General features: G+C 41.0%; 1 protein-coding gene across 8 annotated transcripts in view; it reads right to left on the reverse strand.

Moving 5' to 3' along the window:
* The window catches only part of ZNF652 (zinc finger protein 652), a 66,886-nt gene that overhangs the window by 49,731 nt on the left and 173 nt on the right, over positions 1-16,982 (reverse strand). For 2 of the 8 annotated variants that reach the window (XM_086358112.1, XM_086358106.1), the window contains exon 1: positions 16,516-16,940. The exons of 1 other annotated variant lie outside the window; for it this stretch is intronic. The gene's annotated coding sequence lies outside the window, so the exon portion shown is untranslated. Of the gene's footprint in view, positions 1-12,979; positions 13,472-16,515; positions 16,941-16,982 lie in introns of those variants that run through there. 5 more of the 8 variants (XM_086358113.1, XM_086358111.1, XM_086358108.1 and 2 more) reach the window with 4 other exon arrangements.

The raw sequence follows: 16,982 nt of genomic DNA on the forward strand, positions 1-16,982 counted from the left end.
ACCTTTATCATAACTTAACGTGAACAAAATGTCAACACAATGAAGTAATTTTCAAATGCTAATTTTCATAGTTTGCCAAATATACAATAAAAATATACCAACTTCAATGTTCTTACCATTTTATTTTACCTGTTCTAACAACTATAAGAGAACAATGAATTTAGCTAAAAATAATTACAGATTCATTTCTCTAATATAAAGTACTTAACTTCTAAAATCTATGTAGAATACGTAATAAGCTCAGAAATACTGATATATAATTGCTTTTTAAGTAATAATTTGTTTTCAGTTTGGTTCAGAGTAATGTGAAAGACTAAATTATATTATTTTAACGGCTGTTAGGTAAAACTCTCAGTATCAGGTTAGGAAATGGAAACACGGCCATAGAAAAAAACAAAAATAAACCTTTAAAAGTACTGGACCTTAAACTCTACCATTATTCCATAAACCACAAGAAGACTACAAAGTTATTGAACATTATCAATAGCATTTATAATATTTCTATAGAGTTAGTTGTACTGTGTTACTGTAACATTTTTAAGTGTATATTTTAACCAAAGGCTTTCTTTTTATAACCAAGAAACAAATGCATATACAGTCATCTTAAGAAAAAAGAGAGGACTAGATGAGGTGATATACACGTACTTGTTTTAGTCTACAAACAATAAATGCTGGAGAGGGTGTGGAGAAAAGGGAGCCCTCTTACACTGTTGGTGGGAATGCAAAGCAGTGCAGCCACTATGGAGAACAGTGTGGAGATTCCTTAAAAAACTGGAAACAGAGCTGCCATACGACCCAGCAATCCCACTGCTGGGCATACACACCAAGGAAACCAGAACTGAAAGAGACACAAGGAAACCAGAACTGAAAGAGACACGTGTACCCCAGTGCTCATCACAGCACTGTTTACCAGAGCCAGGACATGGAAGCAACCTAGATGTCCATCAGCAGACGAATGGATAAGAAAGCTGTGGTACATATACACAATGGAATATTACTCAGCTATTAAAAAGAATGCATTTGAATCAGTTCTAATAAGGTGGATGAAACTGGAGCCTATTATACAGAGCAAAGTAAGTCAGAAAGAAAAACATCAATATAGTATATTAACACATACATATGGAATTTAGAAAGATGGTAATGATGACCCTATATGCGAGACAGCAAAAGAGACACAGATGTAAAGAACAGACTTTTGGATTCTGTGGGAGAAGGCAAGGGTGGGATGATTTGAGAGAAGAGCATTGAAATATGTATATTATCATATGTGAAACAGATTGCCAGTCCAGGTCCGATGCATGAGACAGGGTGCTTAGGGCTGGTACACTGGGATGACCCTGAGGGATGGGATGGGGAGGGAGGTGGGAGGGGGGTTCAGGATGGGGGACACATGTACACCCATGGCTGATTCATGTGAATGCATGGCAAAAACCACCACAATATTGTAAAGTAATTAGCCTCCAACTAGAATAAATTAAAAAAGAAAAAAAGTACCCGTTTTGCATCTTTTCTGTGAATCTAAAATTATTCCAAAATTTAATTTTTTTTTAATTTTAAAAAAGAGAACTTACAGGGGTAGTACAAATCGAGATATAACCACATCAATGAAAAGATTTTCTTTGAATTAAAAAAACAAACTGCTTTATTAGTTTTTCTCAAAAGTGAGGGCTTTTTAAATTTTTTTTCCCATGCCACGTGGCTTGCAGGACTTCAGCTCCCCTACCAGGGACTGAACTGTGGCCTTCAGCAGTGGAAGTGCAGAGTCCTAACCACTGGATCACTAGGGAATTCCTTAAAAAACTGCTTTAACTTTGATGTTTTTCAACAGTTTCAGGTTTACTTGGTAAAGACTATCAATTACCAAATGGACTGAGTTTTTTCAGCAGGATCCACCTACAAACATGTATAGATATGTTTTATGGCTTAAATCCCAAACTGGCTAATGCCAAGATAACCTGACTTCTGACATCAGCTGGTTTGGCCAATACAGACCAGAATGCTATGTGACTATGGAATAACCTTCATTAGAGCAACTCAGCACTATTTTCCTCAGTGTGAAGTGTGCATATTTTTGGACCCAGCTTATCGAGAATTCCTCATTAGTAGATAATAACACAAGTACAAAAAGATATGTATACAAGGGTATTCATTTTATAGCACTACTTAATATAACAAAAACTTGAAACATAAATAGTGATACACACAGATCCTGGCATACTACACAGTCATTCGAATGATGATGTAGGTTTATACTAATTGACAGAGAAATATGTCCACATGAGAAAAAATAAGAGTAAAGTACATGTGGGAGTTGGAATCACGCAATCCCACTACATAAAACTATGCCCACACAACTATGCATATGTATGCTCATACTGAGAGATACCTAGGATAGGGGCAAAGATGAAGGAGATACTTTGTTCCTTCATATTTTTCTGTAATCCTTAAATAATTTTGGATAAGCTTGTATAATTCTTTAGAAAAATAATAAACTATTCTTCATAACATTATAGAAGCAATTCGTTTCACGCTCAAGTAAGACACTAAGTACCCAAATACGTAATTTTTAAAAAATGACCCCTTTTCATGACTGAAAATGGTAAAATATTTGTTACTAAACTTACTGTAAACAACAGCCTTTCTAGAAAGCTGAGAAATAGTTCTATTATGAAAACATCCAACATTAGCCAAAGACTCTTGATTGTCAATGTTAACTGCAACATTAGCTATATAATTTTAGCTTATAGACATGACAGACACGTCTCAGTATTATTTCTGCTTTATTGACTGTGCCAAAGCCTTTGACTGTGTGGATCACAATAAACTGTGGAAAATTATGAAAGAGAGGGGAATACCAGATCACCTGACCTGCCTCTTGAGAAACCTATATGCAGGTCAGGAAGCAATAGTTAGATCTGGACATGGAACAACAGACTGGTTCCAAATAGGAAAAGGAGTACATCAAGGCTGTATATTGTCACCCTGCTTATTTAACTTCTATGCACAGTACATCATGAGAAATGCTGGGCTGGAAGAAGCACAAGCTGGAATCAAGACTGCCGGGAGAAATCTCAATAACCTCAGATATGCAGATGACACCACCCTTATGGCAGAAAGTGAAGAGGAACTAAAAAGCCTCTTGAGGAAAGTGAAAGAGGAGAGTGAAAAAGTTGGCTTAAAGCTCAACATTCAGAAAACGAAGATCATGGCATCTGGTCCCATCACTTCATGGGAAATAGATGGGGAAACAGTGGAAACAGTGTCAGACTTTATTTTTGGGGGCTCCAAAATCACTACAGATGGTGACTGCAGCCATGAAATTAAAAGACGCTTACTCCTTGGAAGGAAAGTTATGAGCAACCTAGATAGCATATTCAAAAGCAGAGACATTACTCTGCCAACAAAGGTCTGTCTAGTCAAGGCTATGGTTTTTCCAGTGGTCATGTATGGATGTGAGAGTTGGACTGTGAAGAAAGCTGAGCACCCGTGAAGAATTGATGCTTTTGAACTATGGTGTTGGAGAAGATTCTTTAGAGTCCCTTGGACTGCAAGGAGATCAGCCCTGGGATTTCTTTGGAAGGAATGATGCTAAAGCTGAAACTCCAATACTTTGGCCACCTCATGCGAAGAGTTGACTCATTGGAAAAGACTCTGATGCTGGGAGGGGTCGGGAGCAGGAGGAAAAGGGGATGACAGAGGATGAGATGGCTGGATGGCATCACCGACTCGATGGACATGAGTTTGAGTGAACTCCGGGAGATGGTGATGGACAGGGAGGCCTGGAACGCTGCGATTCACGGGGTCGCAAGAGTCGAACATGACTGAGCGACTGAACTGAACTGAGAGCTAAATTACAGTTATAAATATCAAGTTATTTCACATAGATTCTACTTACAAATAGACACGTATTGTTTATAGTGTTTATACCTTAGCTTAGATCTGTCAATAGATTTTTTTTGCACAAGCAACACAGATCTGTCCTGTTGCCAAGGATTTATGCTTCCACACCAATGAACCGGGGAGCTGCAAAAGAACTTACAACATATTCAGTATTCTTTATTATATGAGAGATGAAGAAAAATGAAGCTTTAAAATGTTAAATGGTTCCTGTAAGGTCAACAGCTAGTTGATGGCACAGCTTGGTCTATTACCCAGATTCTGGTCCTAAGGGTCAAAATGAATTATTTCTACATACTCATTAGGACTCAGGCTTCCTTGGTAGCTCAGATAGTAAAAAAAATCTGCCTGAAATGCAGAACCGGGTTCAATCACTGGGTTGGAAAGATCCCCTGGAGAAGGGAATGGATATCCACTCCAGTATCCTTGCCTGGAGAATTCCCTGGACAGAGGAGCCTGGTGGGCTGTAGACCATGGTTTACAAAGAGTTGGACATGACTGAGTGACTAACACTTTCACACACACACCCATTAGGACAGTGAAGATAAAAATACAATTTCAAGGGTCAGCAAAGACGTAGACCAAACAAGACTTTCGTACGTTACTGGTGGAGATACAAAAGGGCACACTCGCTCTGGAAAACAGTTTGGCAGTTTGTTACAAAGTTAAACACACACACCTGTCATCAAGCAGTCCCACTCCTAGGTATTTACTCTAGAGAAATGGGAATTTATATTCACCCCAAACTAGAAACAATCCAAATGCCCTTTAAGAATGAATAAACAATCTGTGGTGTACCCACACAATGGGATATTACTTGGTGATAAAAAGGAACAAACTGTTGATAACCAAAAAACTTGGATGAATCTCATAAGCATCATGCTAAAGTGGAGGAAGACAGTCTCAAAAGGCTACATACTGACTGATCCTATTTACGTAGCACTTTCCAAAAGAGGACACTATAGAGACGGACAACAGATCAATGGTTGCCAGAGTGGAGGGTGGGGGAGAGTACCAGTGCAAAGGGATTATAGGAAAGTTTTGAGGGACGGACTTGTTCTATATCCTGACGTGGTGGTGGTCACATGAATCTATACAGGTACTGATACAAAGAACTGTACACATGCCAAAACATCAATTTTGCTGTACATTATTTTAAAAATAAAACAGGGACTCCCCTGGTGGTCCACTGGTTAGGACTTCAGGCTTCCACTGTAGGGGGCACAGATTTGATCCCTGGTCGGGGAACTAGGATCCTGCACACTACACGGCATGGCCAAAATATCTCTTTTTAAATAACAATTTAACAAAATTACTTACATAGTCTCTGGCTTCTAAAAGCCAGAAATATTTATGGGTTTTTAAATTTAATTTTAAAACTAATTTTTCAATTACCAAAATAAAATCATTTGATGGGTCTTTTCCTACAAAATCTCAACACTAAGAAAAGAACACATTCACTTTGGCAAGTTACATAACCTCACTTTGTCTTAATTTCCCTGTTGAAAAATGGGGATAATAATACCTACCTCAAAGGGTTATATGAGGATTAAATGGTAGCTAAATAAAGAAAAATACAGACAAAGTCACAGTATACATAACTTTGGGTATGGAAATGAAAGACAACTCCAGCCAAGTAACTTTTAAGTTTTGTCCTTCCATTGAACCAGGTTCTGATGATTGCTTTTCTGACAGAGATATCTCTGAAAGGTAGTCCAAGCCCAGAGTCTGATTTTCACACAGAGGTAAAAATTCACTATTGAGTCCTTGATGTATTTTTATCCTGTAACCATTTTACACAAGTAAATTGATATTTAAACCACATTTTGTGTTAAAGGTTATGCTGTATATATTTATTACATTTGTATATGTTTATATGTATTTGTATATATTTCTTAGTCCACTCAATTCTACCTAACAATGAATAAACAGGTAGCCAGTGTTTGACTGTATGTGTGTGTGTATTAAGCAAGAGTAAGTGTCCCATCTTTTAGAAGAACATAGTTTAAATGTTAGGCAAAATGAGAATCCAATTTTAACCTTTCCAGAGTTTCATCTTTAAGAATTAATTCTCTTTATGCAATAACTGGGCTTCCGTGGTGAGACTGAGCAGTAAAGAATCCTCCTGCCAATGCAGGAGATGCAGGTTCAATCCTTGAGTCAGGAAGATCCCCTGGAGAAGGAAATGGCAACCCGCTCCAGTATTCTTGCTGGGGAAATCTCACAGACAGAGGAGCCTGTCTGTGGGTTATAGTCCATGAGGTCTCAAAAGAGTCAGACACAACTTAGCGACTAAACAACAATAATGCAATAACTAGGTCATAAATATGATGATTTCCTTCATGCCACGTTTCTTAACACTTCAAACTCATACCATTAAGCACAGCTTTTCATTTTATCACTACCCCCATCCCCATTTACTCCAGTAAGCATTTGTTTAGCATCAGCTTCAAGAAAATACTTTTTGTTAAGTTCTATTTAGGGCAGTGATTTTCAAACTGTCTGTCCCAACCCAAGTTTTACAAATGAAACAGTGTAAAACAACAGCCTGTCTCACAGATGGTAAGGCTAAGTACTGTTTCTGGAGCTTTATTTCAATTGTAGGTGGTGGAACACATGTGAGGGAATACACGTGGGCATGCATATACTGCTTCTCTCTGTGGATCATGGTCCAAAAGTTTGAGAAACAGTGTTACAGAGAATTAAATAAACACCAGTTCTAGATTTAGAAGAGTCCAACCCTGCAACAGCTAGCTCCTGTGGAATGTCTTTAGGACTCTCTGTACCACCTGACCTTAGAGACACAAGACATCTTTAAAGAAAAAAAATCTAACTTTCCATTTGAGGTGATGAAAAGGTTGAGGAGTTTCTGAAAGGCAGAAAAAACTACCTTTTGGATGCAGTTTTAATTCCTGACAAGTTGGAATGGATGCATAAGTGTGTACGTTGTTTACCACAATCTGACAGGAGGAAACTAGCCATTTGAAATTATATAATTTTTAAATTAGAAAAATTATTTAGTATACATATGCAAGGATCAAAAAATTTAAGTACAGAAGAGAATATAGTGAATACAGCAGCATTACTCATGACAGCTACACCAGAAACAATCCAAATGTCCATTAATGATAGAAAGTGACAGTGAAGTCACTCAGTCGTGTCTGACTCTTTGCAACCCCATGGACTGTAGCGTACCAGGCTCCTCCATCCATGGGATTTTCCAGGCAAGAATACTGGAGTGGGTTGCCATTTCCTTCTCCAATTAATGGTAGAATGGAGAAATAAATTAGAATGTATGTATACAATGAATATTATATGAGAATAAATGAAGCATTATTACATACAATATGAATGAATCTTATAAGCCATACTCAAAAGAGTACATACTGTATTACACTTAAATATGGCTTAGAGATTTTTCACAATATATAGCTTCTTCATTCTTTTTTGTAGCCATATAAAATTTACTCAATTGCATGAATATACATTAACTTATTTATCCAATTCTTACTGTAAGGATTTAGGATTTTCCTAAACACTTACTGAGTTAATTTAAATGACTTTGTATGCCTAGTGTGTATGCCTGGTATGCTGAAGAAAACTGAAGAGCTCAGGATGCTTCAGGCAAGGTTAAGTTCAAACTCTTGTTCAGTCACTCATTCATGTCTGACTCTTTGCGACCCCATGGACTGCAGCACACCAGGCTTCCCTGTCATTCGCCATCTCCTGGAGTTTCCCCAAACTCAAGTCCATTGAGTTGGTGATGCCAATCAATCATCTCATCTTCTGTTGTCCCCTTCTCTGCCTACCTTCAATCTTTCCCATCATTAGGGTCTTTTCCAATGGGTTGGCTCTTTGAATCAGAGGCCAAAATACTGGAGCATCAGCTTCAGCAACAGTCCTTCCAATGAATATTCAGGGTTGATTTCCTTTAGGATTGACTGGTTTGGTCTCCTTGCTGTCCAAGGGACTCTCAAAAGTCTTCTCCAACACCACAGTTCGAAGGCATAAATTCTTTGGCATTCAGCCTTCTTATGGTCCACCTCTCACATTCATACATAACTACTGGAAAAACCATAGCTTTGACTATACAGATCTTTAGAGGCACAGTAAATGCTGTCTACGTTTGTCATTGTTTTTCTTCCAAGGAGCAAGAAGCTTTTAATTTTATGGCTACAGTCACTATCTGCAGTGATTTTGGAGCCCAGAAAATAAAGTCTGTCACTGTTTCCATTGCTTCCCCATCTATTTGCCATGAAGTGATAGGACCAGATGCCATGATCTTAATTTTTTGAATGTTGAGTTTTAAGCTAGCTTTTTCACTCTCCTCTTTCACCTTCATCAAGAGGCTCTTTAATCTCTTTAATTCCTCTTCTCTTTCTGCCATATAGGTGCCGTCATCTGCATATCTGAGCTTATTGATATTTCTCCCCTCAACCTGATTCCAGCTTATGATTCATTCAGCCAGGCATTTCACATGGTCTGTGAGCCATGAACTTCCAGATGTTCAAGCTGGTTTTAGAAAAGGCAGAGGAACCATATATCAAATTGTCAACATCTGCTGGATCATGGAAAAAGCAAGAGAGTTCCGGAAAAACATCTATTTCTGCTTTATTGACTATGCCAAAGCCTTTGACTGTGTAGATCACAATAAACAGTGGAAAATTCTTCAAGAGATGGGAATACCAGACCACCTGACCTGCCTCTTGAGAAACCTATATGCAGGTCAGGAAGCAACTGTTAGATCTGGACATGGAACAACAGACTGGTTCCAAACAGGAAAAGGAGTACGTCAAGGCTATATATTGTCAATCTGCTTGTTTAACTTATATGCAGAGTACATCATGAGAAACGCTGGGCTGGAAGAAGCACAAGCTGGAATCAAGATTGCCGGGAGAAATATCAATAACCTCAGATATGCAGATGACACCACCCTTATGGCAGAAAGTGAAGAGGAACTAAAAAGCCTCTTGAGAAAAGTGAAAGAGGAGAGTGAAAAAGTTGGCTTAAAGCTCAACTTTCAGAAAACGAAGATCATGGCATCTGGTCCCATCACTTCATGGGAAATAGATGGGGAAACAGTGGAAACAGTATCAGACTTTATTTTTGGGGGTTCCAAAATCACTGCAGATGGTGATTGCAGCCATGAAATTAAAAGACGTTTACTCCTTGGAAGGAAAGTTATGAGCAACCTAGACAGCACATTCAAAAGCAGAGACATTACTTTGCCAACAAAGGTCTGTCTAGTCAAGGCGATGGTTTTTCCAGTGGTCATGTATGGATGTGAGAGTTGGACTGTGAAGAAAGCTGAGCACCGAAGAATTGATGCTTTTGAACTGTGGTGTTGGAGAAGACTCTTGAGAGTCCCTTGGACTGCAAGGAGATCCAACCAGTCCATCCTAAAGGAGATCAGTCCTGGGTGTTCACTGGAAGGACTGATGCTAAAGCTGAAATTCCAGTACTTTGGCCACCTCATGCGAAGAGCTGACTCATTGGAAAAGACTCTGATGCTGGGGGGGGATTGGGAGCAGGAGGAGAAGGGGATGACAGAGGATGAGATGGCTGGATGGCATCACCAACTCGATGGACATGAGTTTGGGTGAACTCTGGGAGTTGGTGATGGACAGGGAGGCCTGGCATGCTGCAGTTCATGGGGTTGCAAAGAGTCGGACACAACTGAGTGACTGAACTGACTGACTGAACTGACTCTGCATATAAGTTAAATAAGCAGGTTGGTAATATACCCTGACATACTCCTTTCCCAATTTTGAATCTATCTGTTTTTCCATGTCTGGTTCTAACTGTTGCTTCTTGACCTGCATATAGGTTTCTCAGGAGGCAGAAAGGTGGTCTTGTATTCCCATTTCTTTAAGAATTTTCCAGTTTGTTGTGATCTACACAGTCAAACGCTTTAGTATAGTCAAGGAAGCAGAAGTAAGATGTTTTTCTGGAATTCTCTTGCTTTTTCTATGATCCAATGGATGTTGGCAATTTGATCTCTGATTCTTCTGCCTTTTCTAAATCCAGCCTGTACATCTGGAATTTCTTGGTTCACAAACTGCTGAAGTCTAGCTTAAAGGATTTTGAGCATTATTTTTCTAGCATGTGAAATGAGTGCAATTCTGTGGTAGTTTGAACATTCTTTGCCCTTGCTCTTCTTTGGGACTGGAATGAAAACTGACCTTTTCCAGTCCTGTGGCCACTGCTGAGTTTTCCAAATTTGCTGGCATATTGAGTGCAGCACTTTAAGAGCATCATCTTTGAGGATTTGAAATAATTCAGCTGGAGTTCCATCACCTCCACTATCTTTGTAGTGATGCTTCCAAAGGCCCACTTGACTTCACACTCCAGGATATCTGGCTCTAGGTGAGTGATCACACCATTGTGGTTATCCAGGTCATTAAGATCTTTTTTGTTCAAACTTCAGCTCTTAGTATATTAATATAGGAAAAGTCCGTGGTCAGCTGGGACATAGTTTTAAGAGGAACCAGGGGAAAAAAACAGATTTATGTACAAAACTGAAGTCACAAATGCTCTCCTTGCCACCCCCTCAAGAAACAAAACAGTACTTTACTGTATTATTTTTTACATTTCAATATTCATCGGCCACTGACATTATTCTAGATATATTAAAATGATATATTCAAAAGGGTAAAAACAATTTATAAGGGCCTAGTTATAAATCTCATTTTATAGCTCACACAGTATAATTAAGAAGTTATATGCTGGGACTTCCCCGGTAGTCCAGTGGTTAACAATTCGCCTGCCAATGCAGGGGACACAAGTTTAATCCCTGGTCCAGGAAGATCCCACATGTTGTGGAGCAACTAAGCCTGTGTGTCACTACTGGAGCCCCTGCGCCTACAGCCTTTGCTCCCCAAGAGAAATCACCACAATGAGAATCCCACGCACCACAACTCTAGGGCAGTCCCTGCTCCACGCAACTAGAGAAAGCCCATGAGCAGCAACCAAGACCCAGTGGAGCGAAAAATACACAAAAAATGTTTAAAAGATTATTTAAAAAAAGAAGTTATATTCCACTGAATCCCCCAAACTGAATCTAAACCACAAAGCTGAAAAGTATAAATGTGTTGAAGATTATATTCTACATTAGCACTGAAGTCAAAAGGAATCACCCACACTGCCTATCTTGGTGAAATCCAGGTAGAGTCACAATTCTCTGATATCATGGTCTTTACATCCATGGTAAAGACCAAAAATCATGCTCAGGAGCCATTCTTTGCATTATTTCCATTCTTATTCTCCTCCAGTAATCCCTTCTCACCACACACTGACTGGCCTATCAAAAAAATGACAAAAGCAACAAGCCATCTACTGAGCCATTTGACTCCAGTAAACTAGACAGAAAAAAAAAAATACACCACTTCCAAAAAAAAGTTTACTTGGCAAAATGTATTATAGTTGAGAAAAAACTATGTTAACTCAATCACCTAAACCTTGTTTAGTCAGTGGGCTCACACAGCATAAATGCTGCTGTTATACATTCTGGCCAAGACTAAGTTTTTTTCAAGTGTTCTGCAAAGTCTAAGGTGAGGCTAAGACCATTACTTGCCAACTCTTCTTTATCAGCAATCCAATACGAGTGACTGATTCCACTCATGGGCAAGCCCCTAGGTGGCTCAATAATAAAAGAAAATAAGGCTTAGCAGAGTCCCTTGAGCTATTTCCTAATGCATTACTGATGTGCCTACCTTATCTGAAAAGTCTCTAGCTAACTCTTGGGTTATGGACTTATCACAGTGATATTCTGCAAAAATGACAGAATAATTTAATTCTACAGAACTCAAGAAACCCTATTTTTAAAGTTCTGTGTATTGAATAAAACTGTATATGTGCCCTGAATCTACTTTTCAAAGTAATCAGACTCTTATAGTATGTTTATGTATGTGAAGTCGCTCAGTCATGTCCGACTCTTTGAGACGCCATGGACTGTAGCCTACCAGGCTCCTCCATCCGTCCATGGGATTTTCCAGGCAAGAGTACTAGAGTGGGTTGCCATTAAAAAAAAATAATGTATTTTACCATAAACTTGCCTTTTTGACTAAAAACAATGCTGGGAACTATATACACAACCTGAAGTTATAGGTCTAAAGTGGAGAGCTGATCAAATTTGACAGGTAAGTGACCTTACTTTTCTTTCCTTCACCCATCAAAGCAAAAATGCCTTAGGCACTCAAAGTTATAGCCCTAATAATAGTTTATGATCAAAACCTCAGAAGAGCAATGAGAATTTTTTAAGAAAAAAATGTTCATAAGTGTTTTCAAATATTGAAGATAATGCTATATAAACAAACAGATTAACTAAAATAAGCACTGGATGTCTTCACTGATTCCACCAAGCACTTTATGACTTGCATTAACCATGAAAATTTACACAAGGCTTTGCACGTGATTCAGCTCTGGACACAGAACTCATTGAGCTACATTAGTGTCCTAAAACACCCCTTTCACCACGTAAGCTCTGAAAAGGCTTAAAACAAGCACAGCCTGTGGGTAACACTGTTGAATTTGGAGCTAAGTTTTATTGTCTCCACCAAGTTCAGCCAGCCATAGAGCAACAAATCAAAGTTCCAACAAGCACAGTGCACCTGCAAGACTTAGGTATGCACCAAGTTAAATATTTGCAATTTTTTCATCTCAAATCAGCACAAATTAAAGTATGCAGATCGCAGCACCAGACTTCTAAATCCTGTAAGCCAAAATGATCTGCAGTTTCACTCCATCACTCCTGTCCTACCATTGAGTCCTTAATGTGTATATGTGCCTGTGTTCCAGAAGTTCATATATATTATCTCTAATATCATAACAAACCCCATTGTTCCGATGAGGAAACTGAGGCTATAGAGAGGTCAAGGTGATTAGTCCAATGCTGTAAAGGCAGTGGAGCTTTATTCAAACTTAGTTCTGCCTGGCTCCAAAGAACCATCTTCCTGATCCTCCCTCAGCTAAAGTCACTAACTCCAACACCAACTCACTTTTATTAAAATAAATTCTGCTTATCAAAATCATTTTATCAAAATGCTGTCTGAAATGATGACAATAGATGAGAAAAACATCATACCTAAAACGGTAGCATAAGACTCAGGAATTCCTGGCGAGGAAATGCAGTCACCTCCTTTAGTTCCAAAGGCTATGATTCAAAATACGAGAGAGTCCAGTTGAGTTCTTTTTTGCTTTTGGTTGTCTCTCAACTGACTTTTTAGAACAAGGGAAATGAAACTCAAGAGTATATTCACATTTTGGTGAAATTTTCCAAAACTCTTGAGAAAAGGGTGACTTGTTTTTAAACAGTTCACTTTTACAAGTTTGCTTCTTCGAAAGGCTTCAGACATTCAAAAACAAAATCACATCAGCAGCATTACTAATCAACTTTTTTCTACAGACTTGAAAAGTATTTTCTTACCACACTACAAGATTACTTCCCATACTGAGAGCAGAAATGGAAACAGCTCTGGGTGTCACGCATCAGATCTTGAGGCCACAGTTGCAGAAAGTAGGTGCTGTTTCCCTTGAGTAGAAGCTGCTGATCTGAAACCTCCTAAGGGAAGGGTGTCTGAAGAAGAGCGTTGAAAAAACTACAGCAAGCTGTTTGTGTTAATGAGAGTGAGTAGCCGGCACCACTACTCCATGTTTCACTGCTATGCAATTGTTTTCCAGCTTCCAAGCTCTGAATTTGGCAGAGAGAATGCTGTTCTCACAGCCATATGAGTTATATGATCAGCTGCTTTGTGGTGTGTGGGTGTTTACTTAGGTAAGTGACTGGTTAGAAGAGGTTCTGTGATGTTAAATCAAGGAAGCACACTGGCCCCTGAGATTTTAATGATTTGTCATATACTACACTGAGAAAGAAAAGCAACATATTTGCAATTTTGAAATTCCTTGGGCTTAGGATAGGCAAATAATTTCTGACAGTAAAACTTTAGGCACAACATGAAAGAAAACATAACCTGCAATATAAGCCACCTCAATCACGTTTATTAGGTAATAAAAATGCAATATTTGCAATCTCAGCATGCTTTCAAATTTCATAGGATATACTGCGTAATTATTAGAATAAATGCTATTCTTCAGGTGAATGAAACAGATTTTATGCAAGATTCCAAGGCTCCCTTGCCATCCAAAATGCAGTTAATACCATAAATTCCTTAGCCTCTCAGAAACTCCAAAATATCAAAAATATGAACGTCCTAAAGGATTTTGTAAGCGAAAAACATTATCAGAATTACAAGCTCCTGGAGCGCTGGGGACCTGTTTCTTTTATCTCACCGCCCATCATAACACTATCACACACTGTCTCCTGACTGAGATATGGTCAAAAGGCAAAAACTGAGGGCAGGGTGATTTAAACAAGAATAGTTGATATTTATCCCCTGCTTATTGTAGAATGGTGCAACATTCATACCTAGTTCTAGATTTTAAACACAGAGACTGAATTATTTCCTTATTATAATTAAAATCCTTCCATTAAAATGAAATTTAAAAATGGATGATTCTGCTGGTAATATCACTCTGAAAAAAAGACATGAAATCACACTTACTAAAGCTGAAAAATCTTCACAGAGCAGGTACTCTACCAGGGGAAAGATAAGGCCTTCTTTTAAGAGATCAGATCAACCTCAAACAACACAAATTGATTCCAGATAGGCATTAGAAAACAGACCACTGATTCTGCTGTTGAAATCTGCTATACTTAGAAGATAGTGCCAGGCACATTTAGACACATTTAAACAAGTTATCCTGACTCCAGTTTTAACTTTTTCTGAAATTCTCACATACATTTCTTTACTGCAAGACAGGGAAATGATACCTTACAAATACCTAACTCACTGTAATCTAAGAACAAAACATGAGGATACATATTTCATCGTTTGTTGCTTACTGCTCCGGACCAAAGTAATGCCAATCCTCAAGAAAGAAAGCAAAACACAAAACTCAAAGTCCTTTCAATACAGATTTTAACCTCAGGGCCCAGGACCAGGCTCAAGATGACTGTAATTGCATACAAAATTATGAGTGTCTATTTCCCCTGGAAGAGGGTCCTAAAGGCTTCCATGAATCCAAAGAGAGGTTAGGAACCACTAAAATAGACATTTTCAGAATCCCGAAAACGCAGCAGTGTACATTTTCAACAAAATTATACTAAAGGCAGTATCTATCTGAATATATGTGCACAGTCCTGATACAAACATCCCAGATGCCTGCCAGCCCTGTCACCGTACAGCTCACCACTCTCAAATCAGCCCTACATGGGAACACAACCAGCATTCAGTGCACACACTCTCACACGCCAACCACAGCAGCTCTTCATTCCCTAAGCACACACATGTCAACAAAGCATGTGCTATTTGCCATTCCCAGAACAATACGGACCAGGCCATCTCTGGGAAAGAAAAAAAAAAAAAATTCGTCCCCAAATATTACCCTATATATTTACTATGCCTTGACCACAGATGTTAAACATTACAACAGAAAAAACGAATTTTTTTAAAAAATGAAATTCCCACACACCATACGTAATTAACTGGGGGAAAAAACTCCATCACTCAGGTATTACTGGGGATCCACGGGAGATGTAATGTATATAGGGGAAACGCTGGAAAGATGATACTTGAACACAGAGGCAACCTGAGGACAATCAAAGACAAGACTCACACAGCAATATCCTGAGAGCATGGTTGTGGAAAGCACCCTTCTCCAAAGGCAAAAGCACATTCCTTTGATTGGCACAAGCCATTCCTGACAATGGATCCGCGATGACAGGGACTGTTCAGCAATCAGGAAGTGTGTGTGTGTGTGTATGTGTGTGTGTGTGCACGCGCGGGCGCGTGTTGTGGGGGAGGGATGTGCTAGATGGGATCAAAGACTGGCCCTCTTCAAGAACAGCAGACGGGATCTTAAATCGTGAAGACAGTGTTCCAGGGTGAAGCAGGGGTATTTTTCATTTCTGGCGGAGACATTCCTCGACAATGAACATGTTCTGTGCAGATGTAACGGGGGTGTCACTACCTTTAGTGGCTCCCATCTAAGAATCTTAAGCAGAGCCTGATTGGAGGGGAGGCTGTGGTGGGGGTGGAGAAAGGTCTGCATTACCCTCTGGGTGAGTATTGGGCGGGTGTACACTTAGATGCATTTTTATCTCAGGCGGCACAATACTCCCGGGGGTTGGTGGTTTGGGCGCAGCCGCAGGGCAGGGGAGGCAGTGGGTGCAAGCCACCAGCTGCTGGGCAGGAGAATGCTCGAAGGAGGACCGGTGCAAACCTCCCCTCGGCCCGCTACCCCGTGCAACCCCAGCTTCCCCTCGGGCCTTCGGGCGAGCGCACTCTGCAAAACTGGAGCCCAGCCCGGGTCCGAGAAAGAGGGGGCGAAGGAACAGAAGCCGGCGCCTCCAACCAGGCTCCGGGCCAGAAGAGCTCAACGCCCGGGGCCTCCCCTCCGGATGGGGGCTGCTCCGGCCTAGTGCACGCAGCTGCCTCGGCGAAGGGTTAACCCGGCGCCCAGAGCCCCTGTCGGCTCGGAGGGCGGCGGAGAGGAAGGGCTGCTGCCAGGGGCGCAGCCGCGACTGTGGCGTGTACGTGGGGGGCAGGGGCTCCTACTCACCCGGGCCGGCCGCCTCCGCCTCCGCCGCCCCGACCGCCGCCTCGGCGGTCCATCCCTGCGGCGGGGGGCCTGTAGCCGCGGCGCTCGAGTAACAACCGCCGGCCGGGCCGGCCCCTCCCCCCTGCCCAACGTCTGTCCTCAGGGCCGCTCCGCAGACCCGGCCTCGGCCGCCGCCGCCGCCGCCGCCGCCGCCGCCGCAGCGCTACGTGGCCGCCGCTCCGACGTCTCGCGACTCCCTTCCGAGCGCGCGAGGGCGAGCGGGGCTGGCGGGGCGGGCGGTGCGCGGGGAGGGAGGCAGGGGAGGGGGGGGGGTGTGCGTGTGTGGTTGTGTGTGCAGAGAGGGGGGCAGGGAGAGAGGGAGGGCGAGCAGCGGCGAGAGCGCGCGCGCGCCCGCGGCCCCTTCCCTTGCCGGCCCCCCCCCACCCGCCCAACAGGGAGCCCGACACCTCCCTCCGCCCGCCCCCCTG

This window comes from Bos grunniens, chromosome 19 (genome assembly GCF_055505025.1).
Source record: "Bos grunniens cultivar Pamir isolate PY7600 chromosome 19, Bosgru_T2T1.0, whole genome shotgun sequence".
NCBI lineage: Eukaryota > Metazoa > Chordata > Mammalia > Artiodactyla > Bovidae > Bos > Bos grunniens.